Source organism: Odocoileus virginianus, chromosome 28 (assembly GCF_023699985.2).
Source record: "Odocoileus virginianus isolate 20LAN1187 ecotype Illinois chromosome 28, Ovbor_1.2, whole genome shotgun sequence".
Lineage (NCBI taxonomy): Eukaryota > Metazoa > Chordata > Mammalia > Artiodactyla > Cervidae > Odocoileus > Odocoileus virginianus.
In genome coordinates this window covers 12795009-12819344 of record NC_069701.1, presented here as the reverse complement: position 1 = coordinate 12819344, position 24336 = coordinate 12795009, and the positions used below count along the sequence as shown (strand labels likewise).

The 24336-nt window shown below is 37.7% G+C and overlaps 1 long non-coding RNA gene across 1 annotated transcript in view; it reads right to left on the bottom strand.

Moving 5' to 3' along the window:
• The window catches only part of LOC139031729 (uncharacterized), a 2010631-nt gene that overhangs the window by 1596200 nt on the left and 390095 nt on the right, over nucleotides 1-24336 (bottom strand). Inside the window, exon 2 of the long non-coding RNA XR_011484201.1 lies at nucleotides 7360-7403. This is a non-coding gene — a long non-coding RNA (uncharacterized lncRNA). The remainder of the gene's footprint in view (nucleotides 1-7359; nucleotides 7404-24336) is intronic.

Sequence of the window (24336 nt, the reverse complement as noted above, 5' to 3'; positions counted from 1 at the left end):
CTAAGTAACCTTAAAGCTCAACTTTCAGAAAATTAAGATCATGGCATCTGGTTTCATCACTTCATGGCAAATAGATGGGGAGACAGTGGCTGACTTTATTTTTCTGGGCTCCAAAATCATTGCAGATGGTGACTGCAGCCATGAAATTAAAAGACGCTTACTCCTTGGAAGGAAAGTTATGACCAAGCTAGACAGCATATTAAAAAGCAGAGACATTACTTTGTCAACAAAGGTCCATCTAGTCAAGGCTATGGTTTTTCCAGTGGTCATGTATGGATGTGAGAGTTGGATTGTGAAGAAAGCTGAGCCTCAAATAATTGATGCTTTTGAACTGTGGTGTTGGAGAAGACTCTTGAGAGTCCCTTGGACTGCAAGGAGATCCAACCAGTCTACCTAAAGGAAATCAGTCCTGGGTGTTCATTGGAGGGACTGATGTTGAAGCTGAAACTCCAATACTTTGGCCACTTGATGCAAAGAGCTGACTCACTTGAAAAGACCCTGATGCTGGGAAAGATTGAGGGCAGGCGGACAAGGGGACGACAGAGGATAAGATGGCTGGATGGCATCACTGACTCGATGGACATGAGTTTGGGTGGACTCTGGGATTTGGTGATGGACAGGGAGGCCTAGTGTGCTGAAGTTCATGGGGTAGCAAAGAGTCAGACATGACTGAGTGACTGAACTGAACATAATGTAAGTGAATCAAGATGATCATTTCTTTAGATGTAACACCTAACACAGTAATACAGCCACAATAATTCATTAAAAAAAAAAAAAAAACCTCAAAAAACTTTTGCTGGACTGGAAGGTACTGAAGTGAAGTGAAGTAAAAGTTGCTCAGTCGTGTCTGACTCTTTACAACCCCATGAACTATACAGTCCATAGAATTCTCCAGGCCAGAACACTGGACTGGATAGACTCTCTCTTCTCCAGGGCATCTTCCCATCCTAGAGATTGAACCCAGGTCTCCCACATTGCAGGTGGATTCTTTACCAGCTGAGCCACAAGGAAGTCCAAGAATATTGGAGTGGGTAGCCTATCCCTTCTCCAGCATATCTTCCCGACCCAGGAATTGAACTGGGGTTCCCTGCATTGCAGGTGGATTCTTTACCAGCTGAGCTATGAGGGAAGCCCCCAGGAGGTACTGAGTTGGAACCTAAAACACAAAACTGCACTCCATCACGGACATCCTCTTAGAGACCAGGATGTTGAACTATATCCACCTCCATGGATGTATACTACTCATATTTAAAGGTTCTTTAACATGGTATTCCACCTGATTTGGATTTTCTTTTCCAACCTCTTTACCTAGTTAGCTCATACCATCCCCTCAATTGTCACCTTCTCCAAAGCACCTCTCATTCTCCTACAATGAATTAGATGTCCTATTGACATGTTCTGCTGGTACTCACTACTGGTCTCTGTGATGACACAGATTATTATTCAAATTAGTTGGCTTTTTCATTTTTAAAAATATTTTTATAAAACAGTTTTTTTAAGAGCAGTCAGGTTCACAGCTAAATTGAGAAATTTTAAAAATATCCCATACACCCTCTATCCACTCACATGCACAGCCTTTCTCATTATTGACACCCCCCACTAGAGTGGTGCATTTATTACAGTTGATGGACCCACACTGACACATTATCACCAAAGTCCATAGCTGACATTAGGGTTCACTTTTGGTGCTGTACATCCTAGGGTTTAGACAAATGTATTCATAATATGGCATCAGACAGTATTTTCACTCACTTAAAAATCCTCTGTGCTCTTCCTATGCACCCTGCCTCCTACCTTCACCCCTGGCAACCACTGATCTTTTCATGGGCTCCACAGTTTTCCCGTTTCCACAATGTTATATAGCTGAAATCATATAGCATATACTCTTTCCACATTGCTTTTTTTGCACTGAGTAATATGCATGTAAGTTCTCCCATGTCTTTTCCTGGCTTAGTAAATCATTTCATCTTAGCACCAAGTAATATCCCATTGCCTGGGTATACCACAGCTTGTTTATCCATTTGTCTACCAGAGAACACCTCGGTTACCGCCAAGGTTTTCAAATTAGCTGGCCGTGGATCTGTGTTGTCAAGTGTACCATGACTCCATGAAGACCAGACTGTACCTCATTTACTGCTTTGAAGTCCCCAACCCAGAGCCTAGATCATAGTAGAAAGAGAATCCTATGGGAGCAAGAAAATGAAAATCCTCACATTGTGTAAAGACATTTTTGAAAAGTTGTCTTAAGTGCTAGACCTCTCAGTACAATTACTCAGAACTATATTCCCACTTCCCCTAGTTGATGAAATCTTTTCATTGTCCCTGACATCTGTTCAAAAGGCAGGAATCAAGATTTCCCTTAAATGGAAGACTATAGATTATATATGTATAATTCTTCACGGATGGTAATGAAAATATCAATTATGTAAGGATTGTTGCCCAGTAAAAAATGAAACCTCTCCAATCAGCAAGACTCCCTTACACGTGGACAGTGTCACTGGCAGATGCACACCACCCCTCATTCCTTAGGGGCTTGGGGACCAAGGGAATGCTACTGAAATCTGCTCCAGTTCTGGGTGGTCAAACTCATTCCTAATAAGATCCTCTATCCTTGATTAAATAAACCAGGAATTTAGTTTACCACTCTGTCTTATGTGTATGTGTGTTTGTGTGTGCATGTATTGGCTCTGTTAACTTTGAAATTACACAGAAAGTCAGGAAAAGCTTTATAAAGGAAATAACATTTGAATAAGGGAATTTATCGAAGGCTAGAATTTTGTCCTGTGCAGGAGTAGGTCTAAGAGCCTTCGAGATAGAGGTAAAACATACAAAACTACAGTGGGGTTCAGGAAAAAAAGAGAAAAAAAATACCTGGGATATAAATTTGGACTGGTAGATGAAGACGGTGGCAGATAATGTTGGAGAGGTATGTTTGGACCTTGACATTGAATGCCCACTGAAGCCAAGTTCAAGAGTAAGGGTAGCAAGAAATGATGTAAATTTTTATTGATTTTTAAACAGGAAATTTAGTTAGTAAAGTAATTACCATTTAAAAGCCATTTATGGTTAATGCTATTTTGTTGCTTCTCTAAGCCTCCTTAGTTAAACCGCTCTCTACTGTTCATCTTCCCCAGAATGTTGTCCTTGCTGTTTTCAGATGCTGACATGTACACAATAAATTTCACAATAATGTGAAATTATTCAGGGCCACTCTAAAGAGCTACCTCATTCACAAAACAATTCCAAATGCTCACTTATTAAGTGTCCCCAAGCAATCTTTCTGTTTCAAGTTTCTGAAACATATCATACTTTATAACATTAGAGTTCATTTTCTTCTGTGTTTTTCCTACTAGAATACAAACCCACTAACCATAGAAGACAGGTCAAAATAAAAAACTGTAATAATACTCACTATTAACTACACCATGCTTACTTTGTGACGGGAACATCTTTAAGCACAGTACAAGAGTTCACGCCTTCAGTACTTGGAGATGATGAAAATGTAGCAGAGAGAGACACAGGTCACATACTTTGTATGAGCTAGAATTATCAGCCAGAAATCCTAGATTCAGAGTCCCTGCTCCTAATCATAGTGGATTTGTTATTGTTCAGTCACTTAGTCACATCTGACTCTTTGTGACCCCATGGACTGCAGCACGCAGGGCTTCCCTCTCCTTCACCGTCTCCTGGAGTTTGCTCAAACTCATGTCCATTGAGTGAGTGATGCCATCCAACCATCTCGTCCTCTGTCATCCCCTCCTCCTCCTGCCTTCATTTTTTCCCAGCAACAGGGTCTTTTCCAATGTGTCAATTCTTTGCATCAGGTGGCTAAAGTTTTGGAACTTCAGCATCAGTCCTTTCAATGAATATTCAGGGTTGGTTTCCTTTAGGACTGACTGGTTTGATCTCCTTGCAGTCCAAGGGACTCTCAAGAATCTTCTCCAGTACCACAGTTCAAAAGCATCAATTCTTTGGCCATCTTTATCTTCCAACTCTCACATTCATACATGACCACTGGAAAAACCATAGCTTTGACTATACGGACATTTGTTGGCAAAGTAATGCCTCTGCTTTTCAATATGCTGTCTAGGTTAGTCATAGCTTTTCTTCTAAGGAGCAAGTGTCTTTTAATCTCATGGCTACAGTCATCATCTGCAGTGATTTTGGAGCCCAGAAAAGAAAGTCTGTCACAGTTTCCATTGTTTCTCCACCTATTTGCCATGAAGTGATGGGACCAGATGCCATGGTCTTCATTCTTTGAATGTTGAGTTTTAAGCCAGTTTTGTCACTCTGTTTGTGACCGCAGCATGCCAGGTTTCCCTCTCCCCCTGCTTATTTAACTTATATGCAGAGTACGCCATGAGAAATGCCAGGCTGCATGAAGCTCAAGCTGAAGTCAAGGTTGCCAGGAGAAATATCAATAACCTCAGATGAGCAGATGACACCACCCTTATGGCAGAAAGCGAAGCAGAGCTAAAGAACCTCTTAATGAAAGTGAAAGAGGAGGGTAAAAAAAGATGACAGGATAAGATGGTTGGAATGCATCACTGACTTGATGGACATGAATTTGAGTAAACTCCAGGACTTGGTGATAGACAAGGAAACCTGGCATGCTTCAGTCCATGGGGTTGCAAAGAGTTGGACATGACTGAGCAACTGAACTGAACTGAAATTTCACTTTCCTTTAGTATAGTGAATACTATTCCATTATCAAAAACAAGATGTTGTTTTGTACATGCTATAATTAAACAGTAACAATACTAATACTTTCTATTTACCCAGAGTCTTGCCCTCAAAAATATAACCAATTTATTAACTAAATAAAAAATATTTATTAAGGTTCATTATATGCTAAGTACTTTTGGTTCAAGATTCAATAGTAAACCAAAAAAAAAAAAACAAGATTCAATAGTAAACCAGAGTCTCTATTCTCATAGACCTTATAGCCATGAGATACTATAGAGCTACAACATGTAACAAATAAACTTTTACTCATTTACAATAGGTCTTAACAACCAAATTATATCTTTAGTCATACTTTTAAGCAAAAAATGTTAACCTGAAACAGTGCTGATTATTTTAGTGAATTTATGTATCCTTTTGGACTTTTTATTGATACATGGTATTATCAAGAAAACACATTTTAGTAAGAGTATGTACGTCCTTGGGAAATGTGAACAAATTACCTAAGACAAATGATTTCCTTGTTCATCAGGGTTTAAGTATCAGAAAGAATATCCATGCCAGTTAGCAATTCTCACAGTACAAGAGGGAGTCATTTTAGATCTGAGATACAACCGTTCTTGACATGTGAATTCATAATGTTATAACTGTTTGGGAAATAACTGCTTTTCTAAAAAAGTTAGACATACACTTTCATCTATATGAAGTATTTGAAGCATATGTATCAATTTCTTATGTTTCCAGTTCAGTACTACAAATAAGTCATTCTCTTTGTCCTGATTTAAAATACAGATTTATATACTCCTTATGAATGTGTTACTGTGGTATGAAATAAAATACAGAAATACAAGTCCTAAATATAAGAGGTGAGAGGTAAAGGAATCAAAACCCAAGGCTTCCTTCCTGGACCCATTAAATGGCTATTCAATTTCACCAGCATGGTTGGTTAATGACAAGTTCTCCCCAGAATAAGTTTCAAGAAATCCTTTATAGCATTTCTTTCTGCAGTCTCCTACACTATGGTTCCCTCTAATATAACTGCCAACCAGATAATACCTAGCAAAAATTTCAAATACATGTGACATATTTTCAAGAAAGATGAATCAACAGGTATCATATACTTTACTTAAAAACATTAAGATAAACTAAACAACCAAACATATCAACAAATGCCCTAAGTTTCTACTTTAAAGATAGAATTTTCACATCAAAAGGCACCAGTTTGTATAAAATGCTGTGGCCTTTCACTTTGCAATGCCTGTTTTCTACTTATTGACTTAATTTATTTCCATTCTTCTTTTATTCATTCTAATTTTTCCAGGTTTTCACAGTGAGTTTTTAAAATTCATAATGCTTTTATTTCAGCAGGTACTCAACTGATACTTAGAATGTGGGTTATAATTCCACAACATTATCATATTTGCCTGTGGTCATATCAGACAGCACTGTCTCACTTGTGAAATAAATATTTAAAAGAGAAATGTTATGGGAGCAAATCAACATTATTATAAAGTGATAACAAGCAGATTAGGGGGTATAGTATAAGCAGTATTGTATTTTGACTCATAATATTTTCTCTTATATTCTCAAAGTAGATTATTAAAATATCTATCTGAAAGATAAATATAATATATAGATATTTTAGAGTACAATATTTAAATCATAATTAAAATTATATGCAGTTGTATTTCCAATGATTCCCCCAAGATATATTGCATTATTCAATGAGAATAATGAGACATTCAATTAGAATAATGAGAGATACAAATACCATGGATTCCTCTTTAAAAAAGCATCTGATTTTTATACACGTAAGTCAAAAGTAAAATTCTTCCCATTGTACTACTTCTCAGCTAAGCTACATAGACCCATAAGGAGCATAGATCCACAGAATATCTAAATTATTTACTAAGAAAGAAAATAAATTTCCCTGGTTCATCATAAAGCCACTGCCTTCACATCTATGGTTATTCCACTTTGAGTGCTACACAAGTAACAACAAAAAATACCAACTGTCATTAAAATCATTAAATTAATGCTAAAAAGTACTTAGTTTGAAATTACATCCCAGATAAAATTAACAAGCCCTTGTAAACTTGATTATTAAATGTGCATGTTATGATGTTGGCAAATCTAACATTTTCATGCAAGAGTTTATTACTTTGTTGCATAAAAGAAACAATACTTCATTCTATTTGTATTCTCGAGAAAGACCAAATCACTCCTTCCACATTTCTAAACCATACACAAAAAGACATTCTGTATTTTTCATGGAATGCTAAGAAGTTTAAAAATATAAAACCAATGCAAATTACATTGTTTACAGAAAGCAACAATTCACAGTTCTTCTCAAGTTAGTTTCCCTATTTTTCTTCTTTTCCATTATTTATCTGGATCCTTGTTTTTCTTTAAAACATAATTTGTGTCATGATGACACCAACATCATTGTTCTCCAAACCGTTAATTAAATTTTATTACTTTGAAGATTGAAAATATCCTTATGAAATATAGGGTATCCAGTGAAGCAACCAGACCAAAAAAAAAAAAAAGAAAGAAAATAATACTTCATCTACATACCTGTAAAGCATGGCTCTTCATTTATAGCTTTGGGGACCAGGATACCAGATTATTTATTGTTTTTTAAAGCATCATATTAAGACATATGATGTCACTTACCAGTCAGTTTACATCTTTGCACCCAACTTCAAACACAGTCAACACTGAAAAAAAAATAATAATAATTAAAATGTGAAAGTAAACATATAAAAACTGAATATTCCATAGAAAATTTAGAAATTATATTGTTAGAGCTACATGAACATACCTCCAAGTGTTTTTTAGACAAAATGCATTTCAATGACACTAATGACCATAGATAAGCAAGTATGTACAAACTGATTTAAAAATTTATGGCAAAGAAATAAATTTAGTAAATATTTTAAATGCATCAACTAGGATTAAAATGAATTAAGGATAAAAAAGTTGTTACAGTGAGTCTATGTCCACTTAGATATTGTCTAACCAGATGTGATAAAAATAAATATTGCCCTTTTTGTTATAGCCTTTTTTTCTAACATAGGGATTGACAAGCTTCTGAAAAGAAAGCAAATATTTTAACCTTTCTAAGCCTGCAGTCTATTCTTCAACTACTCAACTCTATGTATGTAAATTAATAGGTATGGCTGTGTTCCAATTCAACTTTATTGACAAAATCAGCCTGTTGACAAAGATTTGGTTCCAGGACACAACTTACTCTTGGCAAAACCCATTGAGAGTTCCCACTCAGAAATAACAGTCCTTGCAAGTGGCAGACAATGAAATATGGAGAATAACGGGCTGATTAAGTAGACCCCTTAGGTTCATAAAAAGTGTTGTGACTTAAAATCTCCCTACAAAAACCTGTGACATTCTCAGTCCTAGAAGATGATGTATGAGACTCAGAGTAATTATTTTTAAAATTTACAGTAGATATCAAAAGTATATTTCTCATACAAGGTAAATATGTAAAATGTGATAAAAAACAGAAAATTTTATATTTTTAAAAGAAGGAAGACAATTATTGATTTTCATGTATGATTAAAAAATGCTGAATGATAGCAAGTTTCCTGGGACCTATTGATCAAGGAGGCCAAATACTAAATGAGAAAAAGTAAGAGGTTGAATTTAGCCAGAGAGATTCATCACATCAACTTTACAATCCTTGGGAGGTAAGTTGAAAAGATGAGTCTGCAAAATGTTCTAGAGAAGTATCTGATATCAGTTAGAGAACCTCACTGACAGACTCCCTGCAACAGTATCATTATTTGATTCTTAGTTATCTAATATGTTTCTTGTTAGAAATAAAAAGACAGACTGAATTGTCCATACACACACAACTATTCAGAGAAATATTAAGTTTATTCTTTTTGGCAATATGGGATGAATGCAAAACTGATAAACAGATTATGCAGAAGAGAAATAGTTCTATTTCTGATAGAAAAGCGTCCAGTAAAAAGATATGGCTATTATTTCACAGTTATAACTTTTCCAATTTATATTTATTTTTGGATTTTTGAAAGTGACTCTGTGTACCTCAAAGTATATTTCAACATTTAGTGAACACCTACCCCCACCCACACACTCATACTAATCACTTATATTCCATATGGAAACTTTTTAAATTAAACTTTGTATTTTGTATTGGGGGTATAGCCAATTAACAATGCTGTGATAGTTTCAGGAAAGGACTCAGCAAAGGATTCATGCATCCATTCTCCCCCAAAATCCCATCCTGTCCAGACTACCACATAACATTGGGCAGATCTCCATGTGCCATATAGTAGGTTTTGTTGGTTATCCATTTTGAATATAGCGATGTGGACATGTCCATACCACACTCTCTAACTGTCCCTACCCTTTTATAATTCATTCTCTAAGTCTGTGAGTCTCTTTCTGCTTTGTAAATAAGTTCATCTAAGTACTTTCCATTTTGAACGGCTGGCTTGTCCTAATAACTTGACACCAAAAGAATGGCTCTACTTATGAGAATAAAGAAATATCGAGATAGCATATTTCATAGCAACTGAAGGAAGAACAACTGACTGCAGGTGGAAGGTGGAAGGAAGAAGACTTGTTGTAAATGGCAGTTCTCCATTTTAAGAGAAGCTATACTTGGCATCACCGACTCGATGGGCATGAGTTTGCGTAAACTCCGGGAGCTGGTGATGGACAGGGAGGCCTGGCTGCTGTGATTTATGGGGTTGCAAAGAGTCGGACACGACTGGGCGACTGAACTGAACTGATACATGAATCTCAAAAATGTAGCTGAGGCTTCCCCGGTGGCTTGGTGGTCAAGAATCTGCCTGCCAATGCAGGAGACATGGGTTTGGTCCCTGATCCAGGAAGATCCCACCTCCTGCAGTGCAGCTAAGTCGATGTGCCACAAGTACTGAGCCTGTGCTCTGGAGTCCTGGAACCGCAGCTGAGCCCACGTGTGGCCGCTACTGAAGCCCGCATGCTCTAGAGTCTGCTCTGGACAAGAGAGCCACAGCAGTGAGAAGCCTCTGCACCAGAACTGGAGAGCAGTCCCAGCTCGCTGCAAATAGAGAAAAGCTCACACAGCAGTAAGGACCCAGCACAGCCAAAAATAAAGTACATAAATAATTTTTTTTTTTTAAAGTAAAAATGTAGCTGGAGTCCACATGATCAGAAACAACATTGCCCCTCTTTTGGTAAATTGCCACTTCTTGGCTAAACTCCAGTGACCAGATGTTGGAATTCCTATTACCATGCAACTGGCAAAAATGAAGGTTGTTTCACGAGATCTTGACAGCCTGCTCTTCATTTCAGGGAAAATGGGGGCTCTTAGCCACTAATTTGCTCAAAGTCACAAAAGTAGCAGTTTGTGCTACTGCATCCATTACAAAATCACATGGGTCTTTTTCCAAATTTTATACAATATGGAAACTCTGCATCCATGAGCAGTTCATTCATTGGTTCAACAAATGTTTATCTGCAGACCCTCTTCTTACTGTTCAGGATACAAGAGTCAATAGCACAGACTAAAGAACCTACCTCCTTGAGTTTATTTTCTAAAAATGGAGGATGGGCAATAAATAATACATCCCTACATTACATGATTTGTTATCAGATTAAAAGGGTTGGGCAAAAAGGAAAAAGCAAAGTAGGATAAAGGGCCTGAGGATTGTAGGGTGGAAACTGACTTGGGGCAATGGAGGAGGGAGTCTTCAATCTTACCCTGGGTGTCAGGCAGGCTCGCTGACGTTTCAGCAAACAGCTAGAAGAGATGAGGAAAGTAAACAGATGGCTATTTCCATAAAGACTGACTTCCAGGAGAGAATTTCGTACAAAAGCCAGACCTTAAGCTTTAGGACTAAAACATTCCTCGTTTTGAGAAATGGCAAGATGATCAGTGTAACCGGAGGAGAATGAATGAAGGGGAAAATGGTGGGAGAAGGAGCCAAATCAGAAAAGGGGGACAGAGATCTGATTAGAGAGAGCTTTGCAGGGCACTGGAAAAATATTGCACTTTACTCCATGTACACTGGGGAGCTATAGCAGGGTTGTGACCCAAAATTAATCCATACTAAAAGGACCACCTTGGTTGCTCTCATGAGCATTAGATCCAGGTTTTAAGCAATGTATAAGCAAGGAAATGAGCTAAGTTACTACAGTTATCCTGCTGAAAGATGCTGTTGGGTTGGATCATCCTAATAGTGACGGAAATGGTGAGAAACAATTGATGATTGATGAATTTGAAAGATATTATAATCTGAGAGTAAACGGCATATCAGATATGGGTTCTGAGAGAAAGAGGGGAGAGAAATAGGTTATTTCAGTAGCAGAGCTTTTTCCATTAAGGTTTCTCTTATATATAAAAGATGCGGTATGAGTGATAGGGCATCGCCTGTGAAGACAGACAAATCTGCTGGCTGATTTCTGGTTCTATTATGTACTAGGCTTTGCCCTTTTCAACAAAACGGTGCTGTCATTAAGAGCTCAGGTCTGAACTTTTGTGACCCTTTCTGTGAATCCTGGTTCTTCCACTTACTAACTTTAAGCAGCTGACTTTGACATGCTAATCTTTACTTTATAATTGGGCTAATGAACATATTTACCAGAGAGGGATAGAGAAAGAAGCAGAGAAGGGAAAAGAGAATGTGTTACATCTGCTAAAGCATGTGAAGCAGAATCAGCTAAGTGCCAAACATACAACAGGTGCTCTAAGGCGAATCAATGGTTTCGGTTCCCCCTTCCTTTGCTCTGTAACTTCGCAATTGCTTCTTTTTCAACATAAATTACATTTTTATTAAAAAGAAATACTATGTCTTCCAAAACACATGAAGGCAGTGTAATGAGTGGCATTGTTTTATATTTTTGCAAATCTCTCGAATATCTGTCTTACTAAAAGAGAGCTACTCTCAGGCTTCTGCATTCAGCTTTTCTATGATATACTGTTTGGGTTGAAGAACTTAAAAATATTGACTACCATCTTATTTGATATTATATCCCAAATTGATAAGTGGTCCTTCTTTAAGTTTGGTTGCAAACGAAATCTTAAACCTGATCAGTGGACTCCAATAATCTTATTACCATTCATAAAATTTAAGCTTTTAAACAAAAAACTAGGATTTTGAAAAATTTGCATACATCACTGTAAGCTTAATAGCTTCCTAACAAAATTTTTCTCAAGAGGTTAGTGATGACATAGACAAATGAAACTATCTGATAGTCTAGTAGTTCCTTCTAAGGAGGAAGATTACACTTCCCCACTCCTTGAGTTCAGGCTGAGTCCTGTGACTTACTTAGGCTGTAGAAAAAGGCAGAGGTGAGAGCCTGGCGATTCCAAGCCTAGTTCTTATGTGTGCTGCATGCTAAGTCACTTCAGTTGACCCCCTGGACTGTGGCCCGCCAGGCTCCTCTATCCACGGAATTCTCCAGGCAAGAATACTGGAGTGAGTTGCCACGCTCTCATCCAGGGGATATTCCCGACCCAGTGATTGAACCTGCGTCTCTCACCTCTCCTGAGTGCTCTTTATACTAGCACCACCTGAGAAGTCCTAATGAGGCCTTGGGTGTTAATGCTTTTTGTGTGCTCCATCCTAGCTCTGCATTGCCAAGAAGATGAGAGCTGCTGGGGCAGAGCCACTTCTGTTGACATTTGACCTGTAGCTGCAAGCGGAATTACCCAGGCAAGCCCAGAGGAACCAACCCAAAGACTCGTGAGGGAGACTAAACCGCTTGTCTTCTCAGCCACTGTGTTTGAGGATATTTCGTTGCATAGCAATGAAGGTTAGGCATTAAATAATCCTAGCTTATTTCCTTAGGATTTTGGTTAAAGAAAAATGCAAAGCAAACAACACTTCCCACCCCACCTCCAAAAAACTTATCTATTAAATGATTTCCCTTTGCTTTATAGTTTTTTGAATAATGCTGAGAGAGATTGAAATTTAAGACACAGGTCAAATTCTTCAACACAAAATATCAAATTTTACACTAAGCCTCCGAACTGTCACTTAACTCCTTCCTCTTTAAGTTACAGGGTACCTTGGAGAGTTGCAAAAGTGCTAGAAAGCTTCAAATGGGATCAGAAGCCAAAGCCAGTGAGTTTGAGCAGTATCCTTGACTGTGTAAAGAACACTCTTTCATATTCATTGCAAATCCAGTGGAAAAATGAGCTGCTTTAAGCCATTTCTTTCCAAATAAAATATGCCTTAAACAAAACATTCTTTGTTGGGGAGGGTATATTGCTATTACTGAGGGTATTACTACATTTTAAGTAAACTGTAAGTGATCTGAATAGTGTGTCTCTCTTCATTATTTGTGGATTCAGTATTTAAAAGTGTATATACCAGCTAGAATATATTTGTCACTTATTTGATATGCAGAGTGGTGGAAAGTTAGGGCTACCTGGCGTGCCTGTTACCAGCTGAAGTCAAACAAGGCAATGTTCTGCTTTCTTGTTTAAGCTCATACTGAAAGCAAGTGTGCTTTCCCTGTGGTCTATTTAATGCTACTTCTTTCTCGTGTTTCTGCTTTAATAATATTGGTGATGTCACCATTTATAATGGCCCCCAGGTATAGTGTTTAAATGCTGTCAAATGTTCTAAGCTCCAGAAGGCTGTAATGTGCCTTATGCAGAAAACACAAGGGTTAGACAAGTTTTGTTCAACATTGAGTTATAGCGCTGCTGACTGTGAGTTCAAGGTGAAGGAATCAACAAAATAAAATCAGTAAGATGTATTCAAACATCAAATAAGATTACAGACTTACCAGTTGAAAAAAATGTGACCAGAGGTTCATAGGAACCTAACCCTGTATGTTTCCTAAGAGGAATGGTTTAGTTTTCCCTAGGTTCGTGTTTGTGGTAACTTTAAAGACTATAACATCTTCCAATAAGGAGAAAGGACTATGTGTGTCTATGTGTATATTTGTGTATTTCTATACACATATTGATATATTTTTCTACATATGTGAGATGTCTCCTTTAGAAGAGCATTTTAGCTATATTCCTCATTAGCTTCAATCACCAAACAATTCTGTGCAGAAAGAAGCCACTAGTTTCTTTAGAGCAAGCCAAGGACCTTGCATGAAAAGATGATGATGAATAATATTCCTAACTATATTAGTCATTCAGATTTGTATCCTTTTATGCTTCTTGGGTTATTACATTTAAGTGAATGAGGTTGTTACTGTGAGATCCAAAAAAAAAAAAAGGTGAATAACTACCCCAAACTTACTCAGAAGGCAGCATTTTGAAAAGAATATTTCTAACTCAAACATCTCATTAAAGTGAAGATTAAGAAAAATTTCATGAGAAGTACTAGGGGCAACTGTTCATCCCCAAAATAACCATTTTGGCACCAAATCCCCCTTCCTATTGTAGTATCTTCTATCTACCTCATTATTGTGTCTGAACTCTATCACAATAGTCATTTTGCCTTTGTATTACCTTTGACACCCCTCCTCAACCATTTTCAATGCAGGTAGTAAAATATAATTATGGAATTTTGTCATCACACTACACTGGGGTGCCTACACATTTTTATATTTATGTATATGTATGTCCAAGGAGGACATGGAAACCCACTCCAATATTCTTGCCTGGAGAATCCCACGGACAGAGGAACCTGCAGGATTATGGTCTATGGGGTCACAAAGTCTCAGACACAACCGAGCGACTCAGCACACCACAAACCACACTGAAGGGCTTCCCCAGGGGCTCAGGTGGTAAACAATCTGTTTGCAATGCAGAAGACGAAGGTTCAATCCCTGGGTTGGATAGATGACCTGGAGAAGGGGCTGGCTACCCACTCTAGTATTCTTGACTGGAGAAGTTCAAGGACAGAGGATCCCGGTGGGCTACAATCCATGGGGTTGAAATGAGTTGGACACGACTGAGCAATGACACTTCCACCTTCAAACTACTCCAAAGCCATAAATTTTATTTCACACTCCATAGGAATTTGCAACCTTCACCTCAGTCTAAGCCAAAACTAGTTGTAGGAGAAGGTCACAGGAAGGATGTTGACACGTGAGCTGGACCGAGAGAATCAGAAACTCCCCACCCCCTCCTCTGTCCTTGGAATATATGATCCACCCATTGGTCACATAGTCAGGAAGTCATTTCAAGGACACAGTCTTGAGAGAGTAAGGTGTCGTTGAAACCACCTGGACTGAATGCATGACCAAACCCTATTAAGGCCTTTATATAAATCTGTAAGAGTTTGGCAGGTGCAGAGACCTAGTCATCTTGGAGACACCTAAGATAAGCCTTGTATGCAAGTTCCCTTGCTGAATTCAACTGTCAGCTGCCAATTTGGAGCATTCTGTCTCTTTCTTTGTTCTTTCCTTGTCCTCTGCATGTAGGGGCAAGTTAGCAACCAACATCAGTGTAGCAGAAAGAGCATGATTTTTGTTAAAATGGGATTTACATTCTGACTCGACCACTTAATTGTGGAACATCCAAACAGCTACAAAACTTTCGTAATCTTCAACCTCTTTATATGTGAAATGGGTCATAGACTCAGACCACTTAGGAGATAGGTATGAGGATTGTGCTAGACCATACATGAGGACATGCCTGGCATAGAGGGTCCACTTCACAAATGTTAGTTTTCTTTCCTCCAAGATCTTATGTGCATATCTTGAAATAGTTCAGTGACAAATTTGCTTCTCATAGAGATGAACGTTGCTGTTGTTTTAATTTTCAGAAATGTAGGAATCTGGATACAGCTGGAGGGCTGTGAATTATCAAAAAAAAGCCTCAGCTATAGGCAATAATTTTAATGTTAATTAACTCCATCTGGAAGGAAAAGCAGGTGTGGAAATTGATCACTTAAGTACAGAAAGCAAGGGCTGTTTACTAAACTCTCCCTAAATTAATTTGGCTGAGCTTGTGGTTAAATTGCTTTCAAGTCACTTTTCTATAAATGCCTTATACCAAGTGCTGAAATTGGAAAAAGAACTAGACCAAGCAGATTTTAATGAAATGTAACAAATTGGACTGAAAGGTTACTTAAAAATAAAAATTACATTTTAAAAATGAAAAACAAAATGCAGCAGTTTGTTTTGCTTCAATAGCAGGTGGAATTCGAGCAAAATCTCAACGCATTCCCCAAATGTTCTTCAGAAATCACCTGAATCAAAGCAAAATGGGTGCAGGAGAAAAGGCAGTATCCTTGGTCTTTGTCAAACATACTGCATCAGATGTGTCTGTGAGGCCCAGAGATCTGGATTTAACTACTCAGCTGATTTGTATTCTCACTAAAACTTAGGATCTTTTTCCTAAGGACAGAGAAGTACCAAATCATACAATAGTGATGCAGGGTCCTAGAAAGATGACAAATCAGGACAGTGGTTGTCTGAGAAGGTAAAAGATAACAAAGAAGTTTGGAAAATATTATTAGCAATCTGGACAAGAAAATCAAATCCATATTCATCATTGAAAAAGATTCTGATATATTGGTGACATTTGTTTAACTTTTACCTTCTGTCATTACCTGACTTCTCAATGGAAAACCCAGATTCCTTAAATGTCTTTCCAAGACCTTCCATAGTCTGATCTGATGGTCCATGTCACTCCAAAGTCTGGTCCCAAAACAGCAACATCAGCATCACCCAGACTTAGAACATCAAACATTCTAGGGGTGTGCTAAGTTGCTTCAGTCATGTCTGACTCTTTGACATCCCATGAACTATAGCTTGTCAGGCTCTTCTGTCCATGGGATTTTCCAGACAAGAATACTGGAGTGGGTTGCCATTTCTGCATCCAGAGGATCTTCTCTACCTAGGGACTGAACCCAAATCTCTTAGGTCTCTTGCACTGGCAGAAGGGTTCTTTACCACTAGCACCACTAATCAGACATTCTATGGATGGAGACCAGTGATCTGTGTTTTAGCAAGGCCTCCAGGTGATTCTGATGCACAAAAGTGAAAGTTACTGTGCACCCATCATTATTCACCATGACCCAGCAGACTTTAGTCAGTTACTGTGAATGAGTCACTAGAGCTGAGACTTTAAAGTAGGAAACCTAATTGGGTCTGCTTTTTCCCCTTTCAAATGGAAAAGAAATTGCCAGAGCCTGCTAAGGTACCCAGCCATGAATGAACCAACATGCATGCCTGCTGCATCCTATCTGACTCTTTGCAACCCCATGAACTGTAACCCACCAGGCTCCTCTCTCCAGTGGGATTTCTCAGGCAAGAATGCTGGAATCCATTGTCATTTCCTCCTCCAGGGGATCTTCCTGACCCAGAGACCGAACGTGTATCTCCTGCATTACAGACAAATGCTTTACTGCAAAACCAGACAGCTGAGTATTTACTGCATGTAAGTGACTTTTCTGAGTGATTTACACTTATTATCCAGTTAATCCTCATTAGAACCTAAGGATATAAGTTTGATTATTATCACTGTTTTACACTGTGATGCTGAGATACAGAGAGCTGAGCAAAGCCCCCAAGGCCACATAGCTACCAAGAGATAGAATCAGAAATTGAACTTAGCCTGTCTCTTCTACTCACGTCCTTCACTACTCTGTACACCACTTTCAGGAAATGTTAGCAGTCTCTAACACAACCTGAAGGATTCTCAACCTTGGTCTAGACAAAGACAATGCCCAAACTTAGGAAAGGAGTAGGACTGAACCTCCTTGACTATTTCCAAGATTGTAGGTGAAGATACTTTGACACTTGGAGTAACCTGGTTCCCAATATGCCTCCTTTTGTAAATCACCTCAAATAAATCTTCTTACTTTAGGTTTCTATTGATGTAAGTTAGACAGCGAAAGACAGACATCATGTGATATGACTTATATGTGGAATCCAAAAAGCAATACAAATGAACTTAGTTACAAAACAGAAATAGAGTCACCAATGTATAAAACAAATTTATTGTTATGGGGGTGGGGGGGGAAGGGGGCTATGGATAAATTGGGAGGATGTGATTGACATATACACAATCAGTTCAGTTCAGTTCAGTCGCTCAGTCGTGTCCGACCCTTTGCGACCCCATGAATTGCAGCACACCAGGCCTCCCTGTCCATCACCAACTCCTGGAGTTTACTCAAACTCATGTCCATCGAGTCGGTGATGCCATCCAGCCATCTCATCCTCTGTCGTCCCCTTCTCCTCCTGCCCCCCAATCCCTCCCAGCATCAGGGTCTTTTCCAATGAGTCAACTCTTCACATGAGGTAGCCAAAGTATTGGAGTTTCAGCTTCAGCGTCAGTCCTTCCAATGAACACCCAGGACTGATCTCCTATTTATAAAATGTGTGTGTGTGTTAGCCACTCAGTCATGTCCCACTCTTTGCAACCCCATGGACTACAGCCTGCCAGGCTCCTCTTTCCTTGGAATTTTCCAGGCAAGGATATAGGATAAGACTCTACCATATAGCAAAGGGAACTCTTCTCAATAATCTGTAATGACCTACATAGGAAAGTAGTTGAAGAAAGAGTATGGCTGAGTCACACTGCTATAGAGCAGAAACGAACACAATATTGTAAATCAACTGTGCTATAATATCTTAAAATTAAAATGTGACTTTATTAGAAAGACCTTCAGCTATGTGAATTTGAAGCAAAGCACAATATCAGAGATTATGTTTCCTCGTCAATAAATTGAAGAGAATAATACATAACCATGGAGAAATAATAGGAAAAGGGGATTATATGTGGACATGCATTTTTAAATTTTGAAACATTAATTATATGCTTGTAATGTGGTATAATATTTTTTACAGAGGACTTCAGGTATTTATTGATTGGAGAATGTCTCCTTGAATGATCATTTATACCACAATCAGCATTGTCTTTATAGATGGGTTGCACAAAGTGATTTTATTTTAGCAACTTACTCATCAAATCTCAACTTGCACCTCCCACCTCACAGTAGAACAATTTTTCAAACTTTCCTTACTATAAGCTTAATCTGAAATGCTTTTTATAAAGTTATATTTTCTAGTATCTCACCTGGGAATTGTATTTATTTTGTTCTGATATGGGACCCAGAATACTATATATTTTAAGAAACATCCTAAGTATCAAGTTGGTGCAAATGTAATTGTGGTTTTGGATTGTGAATTTTAAATCATTATAACTAGGCTCAAACATCTTTTTCAATCAAAATAGGAACCATTACAATCAACACATTTTTGCCAACAAGACATAAGTTTGTTTATTCCTGTAGTGTAAAAACCCATGATGTGGGATTCTATGAACTCTTGAAAAGTATTTTCTGCATCCTAATGGTTGTAGAAGCATTTTCCTTGCAAAAAGTTGTTGATTTGCTTGAAGATGTGGTAGTTGGTTGGTAAAAGGTTAGGTAAATATGGTGGATGAGGCGAAACTTCATAGCCCACTTCATTCAACTTTGAAGCATTGCTTGTGTGATGTGTGGTCGAGTGTTGTCATGGAGAATTGAGCCCATTCTGTTGACCAGTGACTGTCTACAGGCATTGCAGTTTTTGGTGCATTTCATCGATTTGCTGAGCACGCTTCTCTGATGTAATGGTTTTGCTGGGATTCAGGAAACCATAGTGGACCGGATGGGAAGCAGACCACCAAACAGTGACCATGACCTTTTTTTGGCATAAGTTTGCCTTTGGGAAGTGCTTTGGAGTTTCTCAGTCCAACCCCCGAGATGGTTGTTGCCAGTTGTTGTATAAAATCCACTTTTCATCACACATTGCAATCCCATCAAAAAATCGTTCATTGTTGTTGCGTAGAATAAGAGAAGAAGACACTTTGAAGCGATGACTTCTTTTATTTACAGTCAGCTCATGAGGCACCCACTTATCAAGCCTTTTAAGCTTTCCAATTTGCTTCAAGTGCCAAATGGCCATAGCATGGTCGATGTTGAGTTCTTCAGAAACTTCTCATGTAGCCACAAGAGGATCAGCTTTGATTATTGCTCTCAGTTGGTTGTTGTCAACTCCTGATGGCTGCCCACTGTGTTTCTCAACTTCAAGACTCCCTTCTCCTTTGCAAAACTTCTTGAACCCCCACTGCCCTGTACTTTTGTTAGCAGTGCCTGACCTCAATGTGTGGTTGATGTTGCAAGTTGTCTCTCCTGCTTTATGACCTATTTTGAACTTAAATAAAATCACTTGGATTTGCTTTTTGTCTAGCATCATTTCCCTAGTCTAAAATAAATATAAAAGGCACAGCATGTCATCAGCAAAAAACACAAAGTGAGAAATGTACATTACAACAGTGTATAGCATAATTATTTTTACTTAAAAATGTATTCCTATATCAAATGACAAATTCTGACAATGTAAAAACCACAATTACTTTTGCACCAGCCTAATTATGATGAGTATGGGAAGTACTACAGTAAATTCTAAAATTCTTTGGAGATTTAAAAACACAGACTAGACAAAGTCATGTCACTTTTTCATCTTTTAATAGCATAAAGATTATTTGGGGACATAGATCTATTCATTTGTTCATGTAGTTATAAAAATATTTATTTTTCAATAAATACAGGTTATTAGTCCTTTATCCCAATACATCTGTCAGAAAGGATAGAGGGTTTTTTTTTTTTTTCTGTTTTCTTGTAAAGAGGGTTTTAGAAAGTATTCACTTGGATAGACTAAATTATGAGAGCAATATATTAGACATTCCAATTAATCCTCACTATAAATCCTATAGTGTATTACAATAATTAAATCCAGATCATTCTTAGTCCATGTCGATTGAAGGTTAGTAGTGTTTGGAATAAGACAGGAAAACTTACTCCACATGGTCACTAAGGGATCCAGGCTGATTTTCTCCTACCTTATAGTGACACAGTCTGGAGAGCCGAGAGAGAGGAAGGGAGAGACCGTACAACTAAACACGGTGGCTCACACACAACACACAGCTCTAAACAGCAAATTGTTCCAGTCTCAATCAAACGGGGCTCGGAAATGCAGAGCAGCAAATGGAGCATTTCACAAGCTTTACTATTTCTGCCTCAGTCTACTTTAAATTCAATGAGTACTCTAAAATAATCACCTAACTTTAAGCAATTTAAAGTTCTGAAGCAGTGTGGGAAGAAGAGAAACTAAATAAATCGGTCTGTCACCACCAAAATTTTAAATTTACTTAAGCCTTTAGGAGAGTAAATCGTTCATTATAAGTAGCATACATTTAAAAAATAATGTGTGTGATACATGCTTTCATTGCAAAAAAAAAAAGGATACTTTTGAAATCAGAGCATCATAAAAGAAACTTGGTAAATTAGAGCCAGAGATTCAGAAAAAAATCTGGGAATACGCATGCATATCTTAAACTTTGAGGGGACCATCTTTACAACAATATAAGCCACGGTTATCTAATAATGCTTGGGATACATTGTGGAATTGAGTACATTATTCAAGAAACTACAGCATGACTCATTATAGGAAGAGAAGAAAAACAATATTTTTAAGAACCTTCCATATGCAAGGACTATGCTAATGCTTTACCTATGTTACTTCTATTGAATCATCACCAAAACCTCTCAGAAGCAAGGATTATTCCAATTTTACAGACGAAATCATAAATAAGATGCAACTACACTAACATCACACAACTAGTAAATAGCAGAACTAAGATTCAACCCCATGACTGTGGGTCCAAGCTTATATATGAGGATATGTATATTGTTTTCCATTATATTAAGTGATGCTATACTAACCTAGGACCATCTTCACTAAAATCCTGTCTTTCTGAAAGAAAGAATACAGATCTCCCTTGCTTTATGATGGGGTTATATCCCAATAAAATCATTGCCTGTTGAAAATATAAGTCAAAAATTAAATTTTTACCTACATCACAGCTCAGCATCTCCTCCCTTCAATACCCTCTGAACATTTACATCAGCCAACAGTTGGGCAAAATCATCTACCCAAAGCCTATTATATAACAGTGTTGAATATCTCATGCAATGTATCAGCTATTATACTGTACATGAAAAATGGAATGATTTCATGGGTACAGAACAGTTGTAAGCATATTGACTGTGATCACTTTGCTGACTGGGAGCTGAGGGCATCCTGCCACTGACCAGTTCATGAAAGATCACTGCACTGCACATCACTAGCCCAGCAAAGAAGTATGGTTTCTAAAAAATGCACATTGCTTTTGAATCGTTGTAAATTTGAAAAAGCCCGACCAGCAGAAGTCAGGGACCATCTGCACTTATAGGCCTCTACATTAGTAATTTTTAATGAGCCTGTGATAACTTGCTGTATAATATTTCTGTGCTTACAGGACTACGGACATGTGAAACAAATAGACGAGATCACTGAGGCATATATTCCTTTGAACAGTCCTTCTAAATTGTATAAGAATTGGCAGCTAATTAGCAACTCATTAGCAGCATTGATAAACCATGTGAGAAAAACAAATGCTGTGCTAACAGAAGGAACAGAACTTTCTAATGAATATGAAATAGAATATAGGATAAAAGCAAATTGTTTAACAGAATTTCTTGTGTGTGTTAGTCATTGAGTTGTGTCTGACTCCTTCGACCCCATGGACTGTAGCTCATCAGGGTTCCCTGTCCATGGAAATTTCCAGGCAAGAATACTGGAGTGGGTTGCCATTCCCTCCTCCAGGGGGTCTTCCCGACCCAGGGATTGAACCCGGGTCTTCAGCATTCCATTGCATTCTTTACCATCTGAGCCTAGATTTCTAAATTATTTCTATTTTCTGTGTTCTTAGTCATTCATACATTCAAATATTTATAAATCAACATGTTCAAAGCAATATGTTAGTTTATTGAAGATGAGAAATATGTGTTGAACACACTCCTTGCCTTCAAGAAGTTCACAAAACAGCAAGATGATTATGGAATTGACACATTTCCTCTTTGTGTAAGTGACCTTCGTCAAGCCTGAAAAAGGTCTTTTTAGGTAAAAGTTGGCATTACATCAATGTTTACACCCATGTATGTGTGATGACATATCTGCTTGGTAGACAGACAGCTGTTAAAGTAAGCATAAGTTTAGGCTAAGAAATTTATGTCTGTGAGAGTAGGAACATTTTTTGATGTATACAAGAAATAGATCTATGAGATTAAAATATTTTGAATGACCAGACTTAGTTTTCAGGCCAATCTATTCTTCCAATTAAAAGAGAATATCACATATTAATGCACACATGTGGAATCTAGAAACATGATATATATGATCTTGTTTGCAAAGCAGAAATAGAGACACAGATGAAAGAACAAACATATGGATCCCAAGGAGGAAACGGGAGGTGGGAGGAGTTGGGAGATTGGGATTGACACGTATATACTATGGTTATATGTATAAAATAGATAACTAATGAGAACCTACTGTATAGCACTGCGAACTCTGCTTAATGTACTGTGGTGATCAAAATAGGAAGGAAATCCAAAAGTGAGGGGATATATGGATATGTATGACTGATTCATTTTTCTATACAGAAGAAAATAACCCAAGATTATAAAGCAGCTGTACTCTGCTCAGACAGTAAAGAATCAGCCTGCAATGTGGGAGACCTGGGTCCAGTCCTTGGGTTGGGAAGATCCACTGGAGAAGAGAACAGCCACCCACTCCAGGACTCTGGCCTGAAGAATTCCAGGGGCTATATAGCCTGGCTGGCTACAGTCCATGGGGTCACAAGGAATCAGACATGACTGAATGACTTTCACTTTCAAACTCTGTTAAAAGTTCATTAAAAATAGATTTTAAAAATGCATACAGTTATTCTCGATTTCTACCAAAAGGAAGTTGTAACTCCTTAAAATGGCCCACAAGATCTTGACCTATCTTTCCAGTCTTCCTGTGTTCTATCCTAAACTATCTGGGTTTCAGAATATGCCACTCTATATCCTATCTGTGTTACTCTCTTACCTTGAATGACTCTCACCCACTGTACCAACTCACTCTATCTTTACAATTCCTTCTCACACATCAAGATCCAGGTAACATCATGAAACCTAGTAAGAGTGAGATTTGCAACCCTTTCTACCTACCTATATTGAATCTGGCATACCATATAATATGTATCTTATTTGTCTTCTATTTTCCCTTTGGACTTCTTGAGAGCAAAGTCTGGGTCTTTTCATTTCTGAATCTTTAGTGGCTAATACTGGGCAGGGATATAGTGTGAAATTAATGAATATTTGAATGATTAAATGAATTAATAACTATGTACTATTTCAATTCACATCTATAATATGCAGGTTTGAATGCTGAACTAGTGGGTATCATGGTCACAGGAGACTCTAAACTATAGACATGTCTATAGACAAAAGCATGTATAAATATTTTCCTCTTTAAAGAACTAACCCAGCTATTTCAATAAAGTAATTAAATATATAATCTTATAGAACAAAGCTTTAAAGAAATAAATGAAAAAAAATTTTATGATTCCTATGATTCCATATGAGCATAGCTTGGTAAAATAATTCTATCTGGGAGATTTGATTAGAATTATAGAACACTTAGAATTCTCTCCCTCAGCAGATAGAAGATATTACTATATTGTGTGAGTTCTCTTTACAACTTGCCTTCAAGATTGTATATCTCTATCACTGGTTTTATTTGGGTTAAAAATAATAGAAGAAATTCTAAAAATTAAAAGCATATGTATTCTAAGCAGATCAACATACATTTTAAGAAAAAAATGGAAGGCAAAATTACATTGCTTTG